Source organism: Channa argus, chromosome 19, assembly GCF_033026475.1.
Source record: "Channa argus isolate prfri chromosome 19, Channa argus male v1.0, whole genome shotgun sequence".
Lineage (NCBI taxonomy): Eukaryota > Metazoa > Chordata > Actinopteri > Anabantiformes > Channidae > Channa > Channa argus.
In genome coordinates, this window is record NC_090215.1 from 8896452 (window position 1) to 8919894 (window position 23443).

Consider the following 23443-nt stretch of genomic DNA (forward strand, 5'->3'; position numbering starts at 1 on the left):
CGCTTCTCCACAATTACGCAGCATTCTCGTCTCATGTAGGCCTTGTGCTAAAGAGTGGAGGACCAGTAATATTGCATTTGAGTCATAGGTAACATAACTGTCTGAGTGACAAGCCCATGCACTGGCTGTGAGAACCTCCTGACGTTTTCCCTTAGATGTCGAGATGTCAATCTGTTGCCATAGAAGTGACTTCTCGGTACTGACCGGGTTATTTGCCGTGCTGGGATGGCCCATTGAGTGTCAGAGGAAAGGAAGGGGTGGGGTTTGGGGGTGGCATGGATGGATGGATGATGGGGCTGAAAGGTGGAGGGGTGACAGTCCCCCAGAGAGACGAGAGTGGGGGCTCCTGGTGATCTAAAAAGACCTTTTGGACCACTAAATTGACATGTTCAAGCTCCAGGGTTTGTATGAAGAAAGAACTTTAATAAGCCATGTGACAATATACAGTACAGCGGTCTTAACTTTCATGAGGCCATTAATGCCAGGCCGTGTTTTAGATTTCAGATTAAATATTCATGCTTTGATTACATTTAAATGTTAATAGTAACGAACACGCATGCTATTATTATTATTATTATTACTATTATTATTATTATTAACATATATATAATTTTAAGCGATTTGATCAATTTAAATTTTTAGATTAGTTTTAATGTATTTCTGCTGGATCTTTAAATATTTAAATTAAAATAATAAAGGCAAATTCGATCTGAAAGCAGCAATTTGTTTCGGAGCATTTTGGTGTTACGGTAGACGGTAGGATGGTTCCTATTCAAAGCACCTTTACAGGGCTATTGGTACACGCGGATCTGAATGATAATCAATAGAATTTGGCGTTGAACTGTCCTGGAGGCGGTTGGATGTGTCTTGGTCTATCACGAGAAGCCGTTTGGGTTTTTCTTTTTTTTTTATTCCCCTGTCCATATATGGAGGACACTCACCGGACGCGTGTCTATTAAAGAGGGATCAACAATGAAAAAGATCGGAGGAGCAAAGGGCCAAGTGGGAGGAGGGCAGCAGGGTGAGGTGAGACTGAATGGAAACAGTAGTGGTGTGGTGTGTGTTGTGCGGGAGGGAGGCACACTTGGGGAGCAGGGAGGGTGCGCGTGTGTCAGTGTGTGTGTGTGTGTGTGTGTGTGTATGTGTGTCTGCACTTGTAGTGTTGATTCCCTCTCGTGAGCGACCCGAAATGCTGGCGACAAAGTCTGCCAAGTCACCCTTCCTCTCCTCCTTGTCCTCTTCTCTTGTTTCTGTTCGACTCCTTCTTCTCCTTCTTGCTTGCCACAACACTTGTTCTGCGGGAGCAATATCACGGCAGCCCCTGCCCCGCCTGCATCTGGGTAAAGACTTTACAGTCAGGGGCCATCGATTGCTCTTATCAAATAAACAGAGTGGCACCAGCGGCTGCACGGACCCACCACCCTGCACCTCCACCCCTGCCTCCTTCCCCTGTCTCATAATCTCAAGTCCCTCCACTTCCACCCCACCTCTTCCCCTTCTCGAGAGCCTCAGCAGCTGTGGTCCCATGTAAATTTTACATGATTGGCACCTCCTTATTTTACCCCTCCGCCTCTCCCCAGCCCCCGTTTCTTGTTCTCCTCCATATCATGTTGCATATTAATACTCATTTATGCAATAGCCCATGTGACTGTGCGTGCCGGGTATGATGCCCATGACTGTCCCTGGGAATTTGCATACTTGATTATAGAGCCTGATTGTTGCTGGGGCATGTTATGTGATGCTGAAATGTGATATTTGGTGTGCTGGAGGAGGGTGGGCTGGGAGGGCTGAAACGGTTCCCCTTGACCCTTGAAATGCAACGTAATCCCGTGTGGCCTCGTTTGATTAGGGCATTTTTCTAATTGTTGTCATCAGGAATTGCACTATCATTGTGCATCTGGAAGCACTTTGGCATCTAAGTGGTGGTTCTCAAAAACTGGGGCTCAAGAATCCTCAAAGGTCCGCCAAGGCCATGCAGGGGGTCCTCTCGGCAAAATGAAGAGTTGTTTAATTTCACTGATTTAATTAACCTGAAATTATTCCAATTAGAGAACATTTATGTGAACAAAGGTTTCAGTCTGCGCCGCTCTTATGGCAGGTTTACAATGCGATTTTGAATCAATAACAACAAAAAGCCATATAGGGTGTCCCAGGGATAGAATTAAATTAAATGGGGACCCTTGGCATGAGGTGAGTCCATTTGGGGGTCCTACACAGGAAAATGTTGGACAAGCCCTGATGTAAGTGACTGGGACAAAGTGCTGCATTGACAGTCTTCGTTTTTAGCCAAGCACTCCCTTTTCTTCTCTGCACCCCTCCTCTCTCCCTCTCTCTCTCTCTTTAAAAGGGAGCGGAAGAGTGGGCTGATACCGGTCTCATGTTGCGTATAGATTTTCGTTTATATAATCGATCGAAATGTCCCAATACATTGATTTTGGGTTCAGTGTTTTACAAACAAGCGTTTATAGGTCTCGATTTTATGTTAGGGATTATTTCAGTGTGACACCGTTGCGCAGAAGTCGGAGATGTTGGTTTTTAAATAAATGATATAAATACAAACAAATAAATATCTATTGCTTCATGTATAAAAATATAAAAACTGAGTCGGGAGGGGGAGAGGCAAAGAAGAAGGGAAATAGGGTGAAAAGACAATATTGTGCTGCCTCTCTCCTTAATCAAATAAAGTAGTGTAAAAAACACACACACAAAAGCATTTCCTTCCCTCTGAATTTCTCCTTGAATTATATGCCATCACAAGTGTGTGTGATTGCGGAATATTAAATTAAAGTGGGATAAGTCCGCACCGAGGCGGGCTGCGTCCAATCCGCAACTCATTTCCCCTGTTGTAGCACCGCATCACTGCGCTCCTCTCTTTTCAATGACAATGTGCCAAATCTGGGCATTTTGAAAACACTTTCCATATGCTATTATCGGATCGCTACTGAGCAAGAGAAAGACAGAAAAGAAGAAAAACGGAATGCTTTATACCAAAGGTACCGACAATATACATTTATTTATCTTCTCTCTTAATGGGTTATTATATTTTGAATGTTTTGTGAGGATTTAACAGAGGTAAGAGGAGGTAAATTTGCAAGTTTTTTTTTTTTTTTAACGATTGCATATTTATGGACCGCTTTTGGATGGCTTTAGGGCTGAGTGTGAAAATGTCGTGAGAGTTTATGTTGAGGATCTATGGGCAAAAACTTAATTTTTCTGTCACTGTTTTTTTTTTCTGTTTTTCCTTTTTATTGCTAGAGCAAATTGTGCTTGTCCCCCTCTATGTGGTATAGTCTATGTTTTCAGCAAATATGTGAAAGAACATTTTTCTTACATTGATTTCGTTGAAATCACAAAAGCAATTGTGTCCTTTTGATTTATTTGCAATTTATTGATTTTACAACTCTGGAGCTCAGTTTAACACAGGCGACGACTTGCGAGGGACTTTACATTCAGAGGATTTCTGTGTTTCTGAATTTATGCTTGTTGTTGTAGAAATACACGAATAGAAATGCTTTTAAAAGAATAATACATTTAGGAGAAAAGTTTTTTTTTTTTAAAATCCTTATTATTGTTGTTATCAATAGCTGAAAGGATGACACTTAACTTTTACCGGTGTGTTTTGTGTGCATTTATGAAGCGGTGTTTGTGCTTGTGTTTGTGGACGAAAGTTGGCCAGTAGGTCACTGTGACAGGTTGCAGGTCAGAGCTGTGGGCTTTTGCGTGTTTTTTGTGTGTGTCCTGTTGAGGCAGAGGGGTCAGCCATGCAACCCCATGAGGGCGCCGACGCATAGGACAAACAAGGTGGAAGTCTGTACGCACAGCCAGACAACACTGACCAAGTGACTTTCTGATGTAAACAAAGGAACGGGCTACAGAATTAACACGTTTTTTATTGCAAAAAATATAGCAGATAGACATCAAATAGAAAATCAATACAGATTTTCAATTCTTTCAGTTCAGAGAATATATTGATGGGCCAACAATGGCCCCATCCCATGGCATCTCCCAGTGTGTCAAGCCAATATGGTAATAATCTCCGGACGATTCAAAGTCATTGATCTACTGTAGTGGCATCACTGTGAGTGTTCAGTGCTACCTTTCACGTGTCAATAAATGTTTTTAGAAAACAAAACAAACACGATGCCTTTAATATTTGACAATTACCCCAGAATTTCAAGCGTTTAATTTCAGCCACCCTGGTGTAGGTTTCTGATGTGCCACTTGCCTTAGAACACACAAATACTCGCACAATCGCGCGCACACGCACACACAAGCTCGCACACGCACACAGCAGACCGGAGTTTACAGATAAAAATCTATAATTAATTGAGGATGCTGCTGATATGGAAATTGGCCGAAATATTAGTTAACGCGGTCTATTGTTAAGCGGTCCTCCGGAGAAAGAGCATCGTCTGCAGGGAGACAGGGAGGGTGGAGACCGGGGGGATTTACAAAACGCAGGAGGTTAAGATAAGCTACAGCCTATATCAGTTCCCTAAATCCGCTTTGTACTTTCTCCCTTTTGGTTGAAAACAAGTAAAATAACAATCGCAACTCCGCTGAAAATGTCAACAGCGCGGGTACATTTTGTCACTAGAAAGTGGAAAATAAGTAGATCCTTTCTCAGAACTGGAGATGCTTGTATGAAATCAGGAAAAATAACGGTGGTTTATGTCTACAAAATTCCTCCGTTTGGGGTGTTTCAAAGTCGCAAATTAGAAATAGGTCCACTCCATGCTGCTTTGAGAAGCTCAACGCACGGCCCCGGTGGAGTTTTTGCGTGTCCGCTGCAGCAGCGAGTAGACTCGAGTCTCCAAGCCGTCTGTGAGCGACGCCTCCCAAGGCTGACAGGCTAGAAAACCCCCCTGGAGGACAGGGAGGCAGCTGCAGCAGTAGCGGGAGCAGCAGGAGCCTTGGATCCGGTTGAAAAGTGACGCCTCTGTTCCACACCTCGACCCACCCACACCCTTTGTCAGAGACCTCTTAAACCCAGAATAAAGAGCCTCGGGTCGAGTCGGGCTCGGAACTCTTGGCTTCTTAAGGATCCAGTTGGTTCGGGTGCAGTAGGCTTCTGTCAATGTGGCTGCAAAGTAGACCTAGTAGTTCACTTGCCAGCAGCAGCCTTAACATCACATCCCAAGCCCCAGCACATGCTGTTCAGTTCACCCCCCAGCTTCGATGTTTTTCCATCTTCAACTTCCCTCCAAAGTCTTCCTTTAGCCCAAAGCCACTGCTAGGGAACCGAGGGTGAAACACAGAAAACGGTTTGCATCGAGGGGTACAGGGCCAACAGATGCGATGCACCTTGTAAGGACACTAAACGTTACGGCGCTGAGTGCAGCTTTGAATAGAGACAGGGAATTTTGTGTGACCCTCTATTGGATTTTGCAGTTTGGCTCTACTGAAACCACGCGGGGCCTCAGCGGTCCCGAAAGGGCAGCGAAGACTTGCCGACATGTGGTGGATTTCTGTGAGGCTTCGTGGTTTTGAGTTTTAAACTTGAATGTATAGCCTACCATATAGCTGTGCAGCAGAAAAGATGCAACTGCCTCCCTTGCAGATAAAAAAAATCCCCCATATAAATGGAGAATACTGATAATAATATAATAAATAAACATCAAACTAACAACAAACAACGTGTAGCGTAAAGTTCTCAGGTGTGTTTTCCAACATAAATGATGTTACCTATAGTATGTTTTGTATGTGCGGACACGTTCTGATGCACGGCACAAAACGACTTTGTGGTTCTGACGCTGATCCTCAGGTGTTTTCTCTCTGTTTTTAGACATATTAATACTAAGAAAAACATGTTATCCGCAAAGTACTCATTTTCCATTCATTTCCATAAATTGTTCCAGACCTTATAGAAAGTATTTCATATGCCAGCACTTCTTGGAATCTTTTGCACTTCATGGAAAAGGCAATTCACCTGTAGTGTCATAATCAATAATATCAAGCTATCATAGTTCACACTTAATCATCATGAAAATAGTGCACAATAAAATAGTCATTTTACAATGGTAAACCGAATTAAAAGGAAAACAGTGGAGCATTCTGTACTACGGTTCAGAAATATGCATCTGCAAAACTTGTTTTTGTACAAAAACTGACTTCTGAGTATTTCTAAGTAATTCTAAGTCCAGCCTGTTTGCTGTTCAGGAGACGGTTGTCCATTGTTCTGCATGTGATTTGGTCCTCGGAGAGAAACCATACAAAAGGATTTTTCTGCGCGCATGGACCTATGCGGCCGCCAGGGCTCCGTGTGCGCGTCATTTGCAATGTGGAGACTGTTGATCAACTCACTAATTACACTTCTCTCCTCTCTCGCCCTCCCTCTCCGTCTCTCTTTTGCTCCCTCCCTCCCTCCCTCTCTCTCCCTCTCTCTCTCTCTCTCTCTCTCTCTCATTCGCCCTCTCTCTCTCTGTCTCTCTACCCATTCCCAGAGTGCATATCGGGAAATAGACACACAAAGACATGCGCACTCAACTTAATCAGCCATTTTTTTAAACAGGGCTAAAACGATAATAATTAGCAGAATAAAGACATATCGGATTTTCATTTCCTTTCCTCCGTTTCCCGACCCCCGTCCACAAGAGAAACTGCGAGGCAGCCCGTCGACACGTCGTTTCACCGCCACCGGAACCAAAATAAGGGATAGCTCTCTGAACGTTTGACATTTGTGATTTTACCCCCATTTCCCAATGTAAAGTTGGAGGATTATTGTAAGTTTCCCTGTTTTTTCACGTTATGATTGTCCAGTAACCCAAGCCGCTGGATGTGACTGTTTTATAAACCCAAGAGCAAAGAGAGAAGCGGAGGTGACGGCTTTGGAGGGGGAAGAAAGTAAGTTTTTTTTTCCTTTCCTCCTCTACCTTTAACTTTTATTGAGTGCTTTGGGGTGCGTGTGTTAAATTTAGGGGTCGGGTATCGATTATCTATCTCGCTGGTGGATCTTTGACATCGGGACTGTTTGGATAACAGGTGCTGGGTGTTTTTAGTCCAGAATAAAGGCGGATATCGTGATGTTAGTGCAACTCCGGCGCTTTGGCTACAATAAAACAAGCGACTGACAGGATCGGAGGCGCATGTGTCCGTGGTGTTACAGTAGGGGAATCGCGTCCAGACATGCGTTTTGCAAAGTTTATAGGATTGCTGTTGAGTTTATGTGGTGGACAGACACACCGAGCACTCCACGTTAGAGACAAGACGAGCGTTCTCCCGTTTGGTGGCTTTGCGGTGCGGATATGGTGTTGCCTTTCCAGGAGTCCGATCCTTCGGACATGTCCGCTTTGTGCTGCTTTCTCGCCGAGGGGTCCGGCTTGATGTTTTTCTCCACTTCCCGACTCCTCATTTTAGTTCCCAACCACCACACATTTCATTTTCGTCACATAACATGGATGCACCGCAGAGCTCAAAGCCACATCGGATTTCTTACACCTTCTAGGCATTCACGGCCGAAGTGACACGATCCGTCTCCCGACACGACCCCGAGTCTGTGTGTTTAAATTTGTGCAAGTGGCAGCCTTCTTCCCAAAAGGATCTTTACAAAAGAAGCGAGCATTTACCGATAATTGTCCATACATCTTTACCTGCTGACCTTAAAAAGTAATCTCACTTTACCGAGGCGTGGGTGGCTGCGCTACCCAGGAAGGAGACCGATCGTTGGGCTGCTGATAGCACAGCGAGTCCCTTCAGAGCCAGTCAGCTCCTCGCCCTTATGTTTTTCTTATGAAAACCACAATGTTAACAAAACTCATATACTCTATTGATATTTATTGATGTGAACTCCTTTTAAATTTTCCTTCCATTCGTGGTCTTTAAGTTCCATTTCCACCTTTCGTCCGCATCTGCGTACGTTTTCTCATAGAAAGTGGCCCTTTCTTTAATCCCGCATATGCTGGTTGTGTTATCATCTTTAAGGTGTTGTTTATGGTTGTTTTATAATAATTTAGAAGAGACTGTGCGTAGAGGAAGGGCTTCTCACGTATTTTTTGCGCCCGGATGGCTGTTAGTTTTTTGAAGTAGGTAGATAGACTTGGCTCGGTTTGGGACGCGACGGTGACAGGGGGGACATCGCTCGCACGGGAGGGGAAAAAAAAAAAACATCAGGGCCAAGGGGCCAGTCAGTCTCCAACACCGGCATGTAACGGTGTAGTGAGTGAGTGAGTGAGTGAGTGTGTGTGTCTGGAGAGACTATACGCTCCAAATCAACGTTGCTCCAATAAAGGATATACAGGGCTGATACTATTTATACTCGGCTTTTCTGGATTTTTTTGGTACGCATTTCAGAGCGCATTTCTTCCATAAAATACACGCTTTTAAAGCATTTATCTAAACGTCTTATACTTTTAATTTTGTTTCGATTATTTATTGCGCATACGTTTAAATATATAGAAGCCTAAACTACTTTTTAATCAAAGATACAGAAATACCTGTGTGTTGTCAGAGCAAATTAGCCCCGTTATTTATTATTATTATTATTATTATTATTATTATTATTATTATTATTATTATTATTATTATATTGTTTTTCTATCCCTAACACGTTGACTTAAAACAGATAGTTTTATGGCCTGATAAAACCATTAACTGTTTTTTGTCTGTGTTGCCAGACAATTTAATTGCATCTGCATAAAATACTATATTTCATTACAAAATGCCCAGCTTAGGCCTAATAAAAAAAAAATCATAAGTTGAATTTTGAGAGGAGATGATCTTGTCTAATTACAGAGAATTTCATCAGTTAATGATGGTGTTGTCTCATTCTAAAAAAAATCTCTTATTTTTCCTATCTTGCAAATGAAGGAATTTTTGAGGTTTATGTTTGCAGAAGCCCAGACCCCTTGTTTTTGTTTTTCTCTTCTGTATCTTAGCACTATCAAAGGCTGGGTGTGTATTTCTATACATGTTAGTTAAGCAGCTTGTGGTGTTCATTTTACTGGTAGCATTAGAGGGGAGGGATTAAAAAAATAAAACATATAGTGTAAGAGAGAGGCAGACAACCCTGCGAGGACAATAGCTGTTGGCTTGAAAATGCTTCTTGATTATTAAAAGCTAATGCATTTTCAGCATTGCAGCCTTAATTAAGGGTGCGGATGGAGGTGGGTGGGGGTGGCCTGGTGGGGTGGTGGGGGCCACGAGAAGATGAGAGGGTACTTGGAGGTGGAGAGGATGGGAGAGGGAGAGAGAGTGAGGGAGACAGGGGCTGAGTCTGTCCTATAACTCCTGGGCCCAAGACACATGCAGCTAGAAGATTGGCTCGGGCCTCTCCTAGGGGTCGACAATGTGTCATTTCCACCCGGCTAGATTGCCCTCTGCCTATCTGATATTAATGTGCAAATCAATATTTCAGGGATTAAATTTCCCTTCTTCATTTTTTATGGTTTCTACCTCAATAAGTCTCCTGTCTAATAGAGGAGGCTGGATGATTTAGAAGCCTTTGCTGCAGAAAGAGAGAGGGAGAGAGAAAGAAATAGAGAGGAGCTTTGCAACAAGGCTATCGCTGCATTTTAATGTTCTTCTCCGTGGATTCCCCCATAGGCCCTTAGTAAGGAGGGCTATATCACTGCTTTACAGTGTAAAAGACAGTCAATTTGGCTAAAACGGCAGAAAGGGAAAATATGAGTTTGGTTGAATACTTAAGACGCTGTGGTAATCCGAGTAGCAGGTATTAGTGAAGGGGAGCTCCCCCCTCAAAGGCGCACACACACACACACACACACACACACACACACACACACACACACACACACACACACACACACACACTTACATCCAAACCTGCATTTCCAGCCATCACGCTTGAGCGAATAGTGTACTGTAGCTTACTAGGCTCTGCTGTAACAGTATATTTTTCTTCTTTTGCTGCTCAGCGTTTTGCCGTTTTTGCATAGAAGTCTATCGACATCCATTGGGGAGATTTACTTTCCTGCATAATAACATCTGGCGTATGTGTGTGATAGAAATGAATCACTCTGACACAATGACCTGTGTACGATTATTAGGGAAGGGAGGAGAGTATTACCATAGTCATAATGCTGCATCTCATTGAGAGTCAACTAAATGAGCTTGGACCCTTTTGACTCCCTATAGACATTCATTAAGGGACAGTGCACATAGAGCCGCCTGTCTGCCAATAGGTGTGTGTCTTTGCATGTGTGTTTATTTAATCCTCCTTCCTGTACCATCTGCTGCATGTGTGCATGCATGTGTATGTGCGTGTCCAGCAGCAGCCCAGTGTGAATTTTCCCCTGTTCACCCCTCCCCACACACAATACATTCAGCCTTTGCAGCAGAGGAGAGTGGACTGTTTTAACGTACTCTTGATAGGGAGAGTGTCAGCAAGTGAAAACAAGAAGAGAGAGGGGGAAAGCGACAGAGGAAGGAGCACAAAAGAACTCTAATTGTAGCACGACCGCTTGGCTTCCTCCCTAATTCACGGCCATTACGATGTGAAAAGCACAACCGCCTGTCCTCCATTATCAAAACAGCAGTCATGCACACACTCTTAAATCTCTACACTCATATTCACTGAGGGGAATCATGTAGATTTTTTGTCTCTTGCGTAGGACTCAAATAACTCTTATCATTCTGGTCACCAGCTTTGAGGAGATTCAGTATTGAATGTATCTGGAATTGTCCTGACAACGATGATTAGTGGTTGAATTTATAAAGTCATAATAAATTCTTCACGTAAGAGTTTCCCTGTTGGAGCAGTTTATTTAATAACAAGCTGTTTTTTTGCACCTGTAGTATTTGATTCTGATGAGCCAACTTGTCTTTAGAAGACTTCTTTAGTTTTTCAGGCAGTGTTTTATGCAATATGTATTATGTAAAAGCTCAAAGCAGGTAGCTTTTGTTGCAAAGAGCTATCTAACAGCTGAATATTTTAAAGATAAAGGTGTGATATTCACTTGGTTATGTACTGTGTGTGTATGTGTGGGGGTGTGTGTGTGTGTGTGTGTATGCGCGTGTCTGAGAGGCTTGATGGTCTGCAGTAGTAGTGTCAGGGTCTCCTGGATTAGAGAGGCCTGTAGGGGGAGAAGCTAAGAAGTCCACAGCAGCATAGCATTATGTCTCAAAGAGGGGGGCTTCCTGCGTCAGCCCCGGGGCACCACCGCCAACACACACTTTTTCTCTATCACACACACTGAGCGAGAAGCAGAGGAGGGTTAAAGACTTGGAACGAGATCAAGCCCCTCCGTAGCTCCCGGGGAGGTGCTTGTGAATATGCGAGCTTTAGTGTAATTAGCACTTAATTATATTAACATATGCAAATTGTCAGGCGGAGAGCTTGTACCGCCAGTGGGTATCGGCTGAGACACAAGTGACTCCATTGTACCACCACGACGGAAAAGAGAATAATGGGTGTGTGTAAGGCAGCCAGCCAGCCCTCCATGCTAGCACATAACCAGTTAGCTCATTTAAGTCTCTGGCTGGCCACTTTGCCAAATTTCATTAGTCACCATGACGACCTGGCTAATTGTGCTGACTAATGTCCTCTGATATGTCGTAAGTCGGGATGGGTGTCCATCCTTCTCCCCCTAAAATGTGAGTGGGGTAAAAGAGAGAGAGAGGCCCGACTGTATAGATGAAACCAGCTCACAATGACTCCTATTTACACACGCTCCACTTGTATGAGCATTTGCATATTCAAAAATACTCATCCCATTTTTCCTTGTCTGCCTAGTGTGTGTGTTTGCATGTGCACTCCTGCACTGGCAAGCCTGTGCACATGTGGCGGCAATGTGGCGGCCGGGGCGACAACAGTTCAGTTGTGTGTCGTGTGTCAGTCAGTGTGTGTCACATGTGTACGCTGCTGTCTGAGAGGTGCGGCTGTGACTCTGTGTGACACTGGTATGGCCCTGCGTAGCGACACAGCTGAATTTGTTTTTGATTATTGTACAAGACTGAGACTGTGGCGAAGAAAAGCATGGACGTAAAAGAACTACACAAGGAGTTTTGCCTTTGTAACTTTCAGCCCTTCTTTTCACTCCATGCACATATCTAATTACAACACATCTTTATAGCTACCCCCAACCAAGCAGCAGGACTTTCTTTTTGAGGGGGGGTGGGGGGGTGGACAAACATTTAATGTTCTGTGCTTCCCAGTAGCCAAAGGTGGATAGAGACTGGGCCTAGTTGGTGCTACTAGTACTTGCATGCTAATCCTGTTTTTGACAGGAACGTAAACTGATATAATTGCTTTTCAGAGGCAGGAACGGCGGTTTATACAAGTGTGGAAGCACGGGAAGGGGGATTAGCATTATTTTGCATAATGCTGGGCAGGCGCTGAATGGAGCATTGAACGCTTGACTGGGTGACAGAGATGAAAGAGAGATGAAATGCTCTACCCCTCTTCCCTCTTGCCCTCCCTCTCTTCCCTCCAGTCCCTCTGTCTCTGGCCGCTGTTGCTGGTGAAGGACTGTGTTTGCTGGAGAGGACCCCGGAAACGCCAGGCCAGTGTTTCTGGTTGTTTGTTAAGATGCCAGCGGACGTGAGCTACAACGTGAGGCAATATGTATGATAATAAAGTAACTGTGAAGCCTGGCAAGCTCCAGGTTCCTAAGCCTCCATGTATACAGTAAACTGCATCCCTAAAGCACTGGAGTGTACAATTATGTAGTGGATGGATGTGGCTCAGGTAGCATTTACATGGAAGGAAGGGAGCGGCTTTCATGGATCAAATCAAACTATACTGTACTTACATTTTCCTTTATTGAGATGTTTGCCAAGGATTTGGTCGGATATTGTCTGAGTAGAGGGAACTGTGGAACTGTGAGGCAGGTGTGTTTTTATGTGAATGCCTGCGTCTGTGTGTGTGTGTGTGTGTGTGTGTGTGTGTGTGTGTGTGTGTGTGTGTGTGTGTGTGTGTGTGTGTGTGTGTGTGTGTGTGTGTGTGTGTGTGTGTGTGTGTGTGTGTGTGTGTGTGTGTGGTAGTGGTAGGAGGGGGCACCAGAGTGGTGACGCAGCCTAAAATTGCCACCGTGACTTCCATATGACCCGATTCGACTTTGTGAGTAATTTATGATCAACCGTCATCATTGCTATTGCATCTGGCGTATGGAAATGATCCAGGGTTTCAGGAGGGGTGTGAGGTTGGGTGGTGAAGAACATGAATGCCACAAAGGCCGGTGTGGCCTGTTTTTGTTGTCTCTCATTGGACAGGATCCTCTTTCTTTGACCTTTTGCACGCCTTCCCTCGTCTTTCATATGCTAATGCCACCCAGACCCGAGGAAGAAACACGCTGGAGCTGAGTGGAGGAGGACAAAGAGTCCCTCTCTCTTTCTCTGCCTCCTTTCCATGCTATATATCCTCTTTTCTTGCCTCTTTGCTCTCAAGCAACTTGACAGACTTTGGCATGAAAGGAAGTGAGTGCTTAGTGGATGGGAAAGGTGGGGATAGCGTTCTAACTGTGACCCGCACCACCTGTGAGGATCAAGTGCACTGCAGTGATCCTTGGTTATGTGTATGTGGAGTGTTATTTTGAGTGGTCCTTGTAGTGTGTATTGCAGATCGGTAATCGTTTGAGCTGTGCCACTGATAGTGTTATAGCTCAGGCTGAGTCGACGGAGGAGTGATTTGTTGCTTTTCCAGTGAAGCCAGTCAATTGTCATACAGCCTCTATATTTCTCCCCGTCTCTCAGTTCTGCCAACTCTATCTTCCTACAACCAGTACCATACTGGCTCTGACGGGGTAAAAAGATACTAATGTAGTTGCTGTATCCCTCCCCTAACATAACACTCCAGTGCTTCACTGTTGAGCATGACGTGGTTTCAAAGCTGTATTGGCTCTGTTATGGGAAGGGGGCATGTTATCTGTAGGAAATGTAATTTTTGTCCTCATTGAAATCGTTCATTATTGAGCACGGTTATCTAAATGTTTTTGTTGCTGTTGGTCCAGCGCCAGTCGGGATTGCGTTACCCTCTTTCACTCTCTCTCTCTTTCTCTCCCTCTCTCTCTCTCATGTCTCTGTGTCTGTCTCTCTCCTCCTCATCTCGCCAGGCCTTCATCAGTCTCTTAAGGGAAAATAGAAAAAGGGGGATTTTTCTCTTCCCTCTGTGCGCCGTCCCGTTCTCAGGCTCTCCTGCCTATTTTGCATCAGCCATCTCGTACAGGATATTAGCCATGGAAAAACATGGGTCTTGGTATTTCATTTAGAATAATATGTTTATTCTTTTCATTTCAAAGTGGAAGTGGGGGGATTTCACAGGGTGGAGAAAGAACAATCAGGCCCGTGTGTTCGAGGACTCATTCTATTTGATCTGAGGTCCTCTGGGCCCTGAGGGTGGCTGAGATTCTCAGGTTTAGGTCAAATGAAGCCTCTCACTGTTTCTCTTGTCTCACAGATTAGCTTTCTCTGTGTATTCCTGTTAGTGTCTCTGTCTAATATTCTGTGTTGCTTTTGCTAGTGGGTGTTTGTTCTATTGACAGGCATTGGCAGTCAGGTAGGGAGTTGAACTAATAGCAAACAGTGATTGGGCATTTAAAATTCAAACATTATCTGCCTCCTCATTGATGTGACTAAACTTTTGCTTCATTGCTGTACATTTATGCATATCAATTTAGACTTGAAGCGTGTGTGCGAGTGTGACATTGAGTGTCCTCTGCACTCCTTTGTGAAGTCATTGTGAAGGACACTTTCTCAGCCCTCCAGGTCCATGTGAGTGCCTCAAAGTCCTTCATCGTTCATATTCAACAAAGCATTCAGCAGCCTTTTGTTTTAAAAAGGTTTGTCCCTCTTGTACTTACCAGCAAAATAATGCACAGTACAAAAGGTTACATGCCACATTTTATTGATTGCTTTCAGAAGTATTTTCATAGCTGAAAAACCTGGCGAGGTAAAAACAAAACCCGAAAAATATGTGCAACTACCTCATCCAAACAGAAGTTGAAAAGACAAGCCCTGAGTGAAGAGGGGAAAAAAGTTGATTAGTGACTAAGTTTCTCCAGGAGAAAAGCTAAATCACAATAGCACAAGATGTCTTGTGACAAATGATACACTCACTTCCTCACCTAGTCACAGGATGTATGTATATATATTAGTACTCTTTAAGGAAAAATAGAGAATAATAATAGAGAAATAAGAAGAGTCTTACTGTACATAATTAAAATATTTAAAAAAATGTTCCATGGCAGATTAAATAACATTTAGAATATTCTTTGAGACTATTAAATCACTTCATTTTCTTATTGACACATGCACATTGTTTGTATATGCAGACAGATTCCATGTACCAAACATGATTGGCATGTGGTATTCCTGAAGGTAATAGCATGTGGATATCAAGGCCACTGGCAGTGCTCGTCAGGGAATAAGTGGCTGTTTAATTATGCATGACTTGTGGGCTTAAACAGTGTAATGAGAGATGAGATGAATTTACCAAAGAATCTGACTCGAGTTGAGACCTTTCCAATTACACAGAAATTTTACTTAACGTATAATCTGCAGGTGTTGAAATACTCATCGGTGCAGCCAGAAAACAAATAAATTCATATTTTTTTGGTACTATTTTGTAACTTCAGGGATATGTGAAGTTCTTTTTCCGCCTTCAGTGTAGGTCTCATTTAATATAGCCAAGCAAACATGTGTCTCACCAGCTCCCTTGAGGAGACTCCCGCTAGCACAATCCCTCTCAAAACCTGGTTGTTTTTCCTGACCTGGCACCAGCTATGGAATAATCTTTAATTATTTGCTTTTACAAAAAAACAAAAAAAAAAACCTTTTTGTGACAGTAAGAAGAAGAGCAGAGCAGGCACAGGAATGTTCTTGTATATGAAATTGTAGGTATTAACAGGGTCGGTTTTGTCAGCAGTTTCACTGATGTATCAGTTCTCTGCCCCTAGACTAAATAAAGAGGGAACTTTGCCGTGTTTCATCACCGCTGAGATGAGCAGATATAGGAAGGCTTTGGAGGAGTTGTTAAAAAAGCAAAGTATGGTTGGTGAATGGGCCTCTTCCCTAACTTAATACCTAAACAAGTGTCATGATGTGGTGATGGATGGTTTGCTCTTCTTTTTAGCTATTTGGAGACCTTGTGATTTTTTTCTTTTTTTTATTCTTGAAAAAAAATTAAAGGGAGAGCTTTTATTCGAAGGCTAGCGCAATCTCTGCAATGCCCGTTTCACTATATAATATGCATATTTTAAAAAATAAATAATAACAGGGGTTTGCTTTAAAGTATAGTTTGTGTGTTCATATGTGTATTTGAGGGAGATTGAAAAAAGAGAGATACTGCTGACTCTGGCCTTCAGCTGCCTTATCACTGACCTCAATAGTAGCCTGGTTGTCACATTAAGACACACACACACACACGAATACACAGAATATTAAGAAGGGAAAAACCAGAAACAAAGAGGCATTCGTTTCATGTTTATAATTTATCAGCAAGTACAAATTCCTCTATGTTAAATCTTGGATTTTAATAAGTAAGTCATGTCACTTATACCTAATGGTGGTTATTTCCTGCAGCGAACAGTAAGGTAATGGGTCCATCTTGATTCCCTCTCTGCGGGCTGGCTCTGGATTTGCGTGACATGGTGTTTATTTGATAAAGGAATATTGTGGTGCTAATTGAAAACCACTCTAATTACATCTGACAGTTGTTTGTTTGTAGTAAAATCCAATTAAAATGTGCACTTTTCAACTACATTGCTCACCCCCCACCCCATCCAATTCTCTTTCTTCTCTCCCACGGTAACCAGAAAAAGAGCCTATGATGGCATAAATAACAACTGTGCTTTCCTTGTGGTTTTTATGAGAAGAGGGCAAACTCACAACAGCTGTCAGAAAAAGGGGGTTTGTTTAAAAAGCAAATGGCTTTGGTCTAAAGTTCATTTGGAGACCTCTCTAATTAAATAGAGAGCCAAAAGCTTAAGTTAATTAGTAATTCCCTGGGTCCAGAAATTAGACCTGTCATGAGTATTCAAGCCTTGGAAAGGCAAAAGGTATGTGCATTTGTGTTTCTTTCCACACATCCTGCTACCATCTCTTTACACAAGTGTGTGTGTGTGTGTGTGTGTGTGTGTGTGTAAATGTGTTTTCATCTGTGCTTTCTTATGCAAGTCCTGCATATTTTTCCTGTTGAAGAGCTGAAGACATTAATGATCTTTTTGTGGCGTGTCAAAGAAGTGCTCGAGGGATGTTTAAGTGAGGGGCACATAGCTTGTGGCGTCAGTCAGGATACCTGCCCTATGATTATGTTTATAAATGTAATAACAGGGCTAGGGTCCTGCCGAGTATCTTCTTTAGAAAACAGTGGGGTTTGAACTTTAAGCTTTATTGTTACGCCTGGAAGGTTTGGTCGCCATGTCCGAGAAATGTCTTTACAATTAGCAAGGTGTCTCTGTATCCTTATTATTAACTGCAAAAGCAGATGTCCCCTCTTCTCTCTTCTCTTTTCTTCTGGGTTAAGCAGGCATGAATCAGCTGACTTTGACACAATCGAGAGACAAGGTGTCCCTGCTTGTTCAAACTGCAAGAGTAATAACTACCATTTGACACAGCCAATAAATACAATGCAGAACTACATGGATTAACTAATATGTACTAACTAACTGAACTGCCAGCATATTTTTTGGTCATTTGATACTGATACTAATCTATCACCAAAAAAGGGTAACATTTGTGACAATTATTCCATTCCTAAAAAGGAATCAGCTTTGGGAACCAAGTAACTGGAGTCACCACATTACTTTGTAATGCTTAATAATTGTTTCCACCGTATCAGCTGAAACAACTGCTCTTGAAACGACGGTGCTGGAAAAGTATGTCACATTTTAAATTCAGACTGTTAAACTTGATGAGTCAAACATTTTAGGAATATATTGTGCTATTCTTAACTCTGAAAATAAGTTACACACACAAGTTGTTTTATGGTTATTATAGCATAAAATAAGCAGAGAATCTGAGGCTTGTGGTAGTTGATACAGTATAAGCAGTCATTTATATTTGCCAGGTGGATGTAAAATGCCTGCGTCAGAGACTGCTCTCTGTGTCTGTCTATGAGTGTGTGCTATCCTTGACTGACGTGGACAGTGTTTGCTTAACCTCTTCTGCGCTGCACCACCACAGCCTTGTCAATTTAAGTGTGTGTGTGAGAGAGAGAGTGAGTGTGAGTCCAGCTATGGTAGCTTTCGTTTTTCATGTTCCCAGCAGTATTTTTGTTAAACAAACCTGCCAGGCAGGGACAGATAGAGAGGGGTCTGAATCAACACTAATGAGTGATATTTGTTAGTTTTTCTTAGAGTATATAATTGTGTCCATCTACACACCCCAAAGAAAACATGCATTTTAGAGATTTGTTTTCAAGCTTTGTATTTAGCAGAATTATTAATTTCACACAAATAATCCCACCCTGCCACCCCATTCAACTTGCCATTTATTGCAGAAAGGAGGTGTATGTGTGTGTGTGTGTGTGATCTCATGGTTTTGCCTCATCCAAAAGATAAGGCTGTGATTTATGTAACAGCTAAGCTCTTTCATATTGTGTATGTTGTACCTTACAAGAGCATGATGAGCAGGCTAGATTAATATTTATTTAGCACAGGCAAATCAAGGATTATGCAGTCATCATTTTAGCACTAATCCATGTCTCTGGTGGGATGAAGAGACAAAGAGAGAGAGATTACTAAACACATAACGCGCAAAACCACAATTAGTTGGTGACTTATTTTCCTGAATTGTGTAGAAAAATGGATGGACAGTTGATCTGGAAGCACATGCACACACACATGATGTTGTATTTTTATTTATCATCCCTTGCCCCTTTAACCTATTGTTGTCCCTGTTTGCCACCCTGAGAGTTTTAACTTCTCATTCTCACCCTTCCTTCTTCAAAAGAATCACTCATTGAAATTAGCAGTGGTTTGTCTGATTCACTCATCTGACGTAAAAATGTCTCATGATCTTTCCACTGTCCAAACACACATGCGCACACAAACACACACACACACACACACACACACACACACACACACACACACACACAGACTGACACACATGCATGAGCAATGAATACTTCTTTCTTAGCTCCAATCTCGTGGGAGAGGGACAGTTTGCTTAGTGTGACTCTGTGGGTGTGTGTGTATGTGCGTGTGTGTGTGTGTGTTATGGGTTATTTGGAGTCTGTAAATAAAATTACATTCTTTGCTAATTGAGTTAAACTGCTTTGCTGGAGATGTGGCAAACAAAGATGAAAGGTCCCTGTGTATGTTGTGTATTTGTATGATGCGTGTGTGTCCGTGTGTGTGTGTGTGTGTGTGTATGTATAAATTTTAGTGTTTAGGGTGGTAATCTAGTTAGCTCTTAGCACTCTCAGGTGGTAACCAACTTAGATGCTGTTTATGTATCAGTGTTTGCTAGCTCTGTCCTCAAGCTTCAGCGTATGCAACATCTCAAACATAGCCTCAGAACACAGATAATTAAGAGCTGGTGTTGGAATAAAAAGTACACACATTTTTCTATGTGTGTGTGTGTGTTATCAGTTGGGGGGCAGCCCTGACATAGGGAGCAACAACAAGGGACAGCAAAGGGGCCAAAAAGAGCATTGGACAGTTGCTGCACTGTAGTAGGGGGAAATTGGGGAAGGGAGGGGGCCTCCAAAGTAGATGTGTAGGCGATTGAGAGCAAATAAAAAGACGAGGGATAAATAAAAAGAATGAAGAGACCAGTCGTGCTGTGATAGAGAAAGACAGGGAGAAGCACGGAAAGAGAGAGAATGCCATCCTCAGTTCCCCTTTGCCCTCCTTCCTCTCTCCTACCCAGCCACTGAATGCTAATGGATTTTTGCCCCCCCCCACCCCCAAATGCACGTGCACATTCATATATGCACACACCAAACACCCCACCCCCACCCCCACCCCCCAGCCCCTTCCAATTCCTCCCCATGGACACTGGCGCATTGTTTGTGGCAGTGCTTCTGTTCTTTCAAACTTAATTACCTTTTTGCCTTTTGTAGCGTCCGGGGCTGGAAGTTTGGCTCTGTGGCAGCAGAGGTCATCACACATTCTTTGGGCAGTGCATTCCCTTAATCTGGGGGGGGCTGCAGTGGCTGAGGAGCACAAGAGCGTGGAGAGTGGATCTTCTACTCCACGGGCAAGCTTTTTTTTAAGGTGGTGCGCATGTACGCACACGTGCACAGTCATAATAGTCGGGGCATAGACTGCCCTTTGTTTGTGCGGTTCATTTCCAATCAACCCTAATTAACTAGAGAGTGTTTCCAGATTGCCAGCAAAAATCCCCACTTTTTTCACTCTACTTGGTCTTTGCTGTTTTGAGTTTGGGGAAGGGGAGGGAAAAAAATGAAGGCATTAGCTATGTAGATTGGCTTTGCCTTTGATGCTGGAAAAATCTTTAGCAAGGGCAGTAAGTGGTGACTGTGACCCAGCTGTGTCTGACTGTTTATTTTCATGTTTCAGTTCGATTTAGTTTGAAATATTGCCTCTTCAAAAGCACGAGACTTGTGCATATATTTAGACTGGACCGTGTAAGCCCAAAGTCCATTTGTACAAAAATCTTAAATCCTGTCAAAGTTGGCTTTAGTCCAAAAAACAAAAACTCCATCACTTTAAAACTGTACAGGCAGCAGATACTGACCAAGGATCATCATTCAAAGTATCATAATAAAAAAGTGCTTGATGGAAATGTATTTAACTGAGCTCTAAACTCCATAGGATGTCTTTTAGTCTTTGGGGCTGTTGGCTGGAAGGAGAAACTGAAGGATATGAAAGATGCTTTCACCATACAGACTGGTGTAATCTGACCCTCAATGAGATTTTAGGATCCATCCATGGCTTGAACAATATAATTCTGCTGTCCTCAGAGACAACAGAATAAAACTATGGCCTGTCGATGCACTATTTGTTCTCACCTAGTCAACAAGCTCATGTTTGCATACTTTACTAGTTTTGTGTGCTCTCATCTCATATGCTGCTTGTTGTTTTCTGTGTTACCAAGATATGCGTATTGTTTTTTTCCAACAGTATCAGGCATGGACCTGAGGCCAGTTGGATGTAATATTACCTGAGCAACCAATGAGACCAATTTACTTGTCATCAACCTGCATACCTGCTCTCGGACAAGGGGGGAAAAAAAGGCCACTTCCGTACTCTACATTTCTCCTTATTATCTCATTCCTCCTCTTCCCATAAACCCTTTTCTTTCTTCTTTTGCCTCATTCCACAATCCAAGATCATTGTTCATGTGGACAAACATTTGATTTGATTAAAAACATTTTTACCGAGTAGCTAATTTGTTGAACAAGATACCTGTGCTAAATTGAGTGGCTCTGGCTTTAGGTGTCTGGGCCACACCCTGGAATAATGATTGGTGTCTTTTTGGTAATGAAGGCCTTTGCTCACAAGGGAGACACAGGGCTGAGGACAGGCGAACAAGACAAGGGTGTGGGGGGTGGGGGGTGGGGGGGGGCACTGGAGAGATCTACTGCATCTAGCATCTAATATTACACCTTCAGGCAACAAACAAGGGCTGCATGAAAACCCTTTGTAAGGTTAAGAAATAAAGAAGACAAAAAACTGTTGGTCACGCAAACGCCCTCCCCCTCTCATCCTTTTGCAATTTTCTCCCTCTGTCCTTTATTCTAGGACTTTAAACAGAGAGCATTAGGACCTCTTTTGTGATTGTGTGCATGTGTGCATAAGTGTTTGTGCACGCATGCATCAGCACTCTTTGATGGCAGGCGAAGCTCCTCTCACATTGTGAGGAAGGAGATAATTCCCCTCCTCCTTCATCCACTTCGGTTTTCATCCCTCCATTTCTGCATGGCAACAAATAAACAGGTCTAATTAGACCAGAGTTGGCCTATTCATGGCACTGACATGGGGAGATGGATGCAGGGGCTTTCACAACGGCCTTCGCCTTTGTCTTTAGCTAACGCTTGGTGACATTTTGATAGAAGATTTGGCGTTGGACTGAGAGGGCACATGCTGAGAGAAGGATGACCTTCTAGTAGACCTCAAGGAATGGACACATAGCCAAAGTCTCACGCTGTCTTCTGACTTTGCTACCTTTTATGGGTCACCTTTAAGATTCAGTATGGATTTAATTTCCCCAGTTATTAGCTGTGCTCAGATATGTCCCCACACAGTTTGCCAAGCAGAGGGAAAATAACCATTTTAGAACTGAGGTGAACACATCTCAACGCACCGATCTACCTAATTCCACTGTTTACAGATGTTATAAATATTCGCAGCAGTATTAACAGCACTGTCTGCCCTTGCATTAAAGTGTCAGACAGTTAGTGATGAAGAATATGAACCTAACAGATCCCCATGTAAACAAAGACGGCAGTGTGGCGACACTGCAATTACAGGTTTGGCATTTAACAGGCTGCAACTCTGGCAAATGTGTGATAGTCTTGACAGGTGAACAAAAGCAGGAGGAGACTTTGACATCACCAGGAGCTCTGTACCTTGTATCTGCAATGTGGACGTGTTTTGTTTTATCTTTATGTATTATCAGAATATTTATTAAAACTGAACAAGGCTAAAAATGGACACAACCTATGCTGTAGCTATGCTCTACTTTTTTATATTTTTATAAAAGGTTCCTATGGCAATCATGTCCATCTTGTGAGTTTTGTAGGATACAGGACCTAAAATCTGTCTAAACTGGAGGTGCTTTAAGAATAACAGTCAGAGCAGAAAAGTTGGAGAAATCCCCTACTTTAGACTTCATCTCTGTCTCTCAGGGAGCTACTGAAAAGCAGATGGAGGGATAAGAGAGAGCTGGAGAGAGAAAAAGAGAGAGAGAGTGCAGAGGGGAGGTGGGAGAAAAACAATAGGCCATGGAGTCTTTTAGCCCCTTTCTCCCATCAGAACTAACAGTGTCCAAAGCAGGCATTCCTGGGCTATTATTTGCCTCTCACTGGATCTGATCTGCCACTTTAATTACCTTTATAGTGTGTGTGTGTGTGTGTTTATGTGGGTGGATACGTGTGTGTGTGTGCGTGTGAATGTGTGTGAAAGGCAGTGGACATGCTTAATTAAAAAACAGAGGTAGGAGCGGCTCAGGCCATCTCTTTTGTTCTTCTGTTAAAAGAAGGGAACTGTTTCTGCAGTGTGGAAAATCCTGGGCTTCATTATTAGTCCCCCTCTCTCTTTCTCTCTCTCTCTCTCTCTCTCTCTCTCTCTCTTTCTCAAATGAAAGTAGTGCGGTTGGTTAGCAGAGCAAAGGAAGCCAGTAGGGGAGAGAGAGAGACAGACAGACAGAGGAAGGTTTTTTAAGCTAGCTGTAACATGATCTGCCTTAAAAGAAGCAGGAGTGGGCACCACTGCTGTGAAAGGTGCGAAGCCTGGGGAATGAACACAACAAAAAGAAGAAAGCCGGATAACTTTTTCCACCTATTTCTTCTTGAGACAAAATCTCAGATAATCAGTTTTTACAGAGCCGATTAGGTATTATTTTTATGTATACTCAGCTT

General features: G+C 43.0%; 1 protein-coding gene across 2 annotated transcripts in view; it reads left to right on the forward strand.

Moving 5' to 3' along the window:
* The first annotated feature begins 2865 nt into the window (after positions 1-2865).
* zfhx4 (zinc finger homeobox 4) overlaps positions 2866-23443 on the forward strand; it is an 82261-nt gene continuing 61683 nt past the window's right edge. The window contains exon 1 of one of the 2 annotated variants that reach the window (XM_067485937.1): positions 2866-2993. The gene's annotated coding sequence lies outside the window, so the exon portion shown is untranslated. Of the gene's footprint in view, positions 2994-6447; positions 6844-23443 lie in introns of those variants that run through there. The other variant, XM_067485936.1, reaches the window with a different exon arrangement.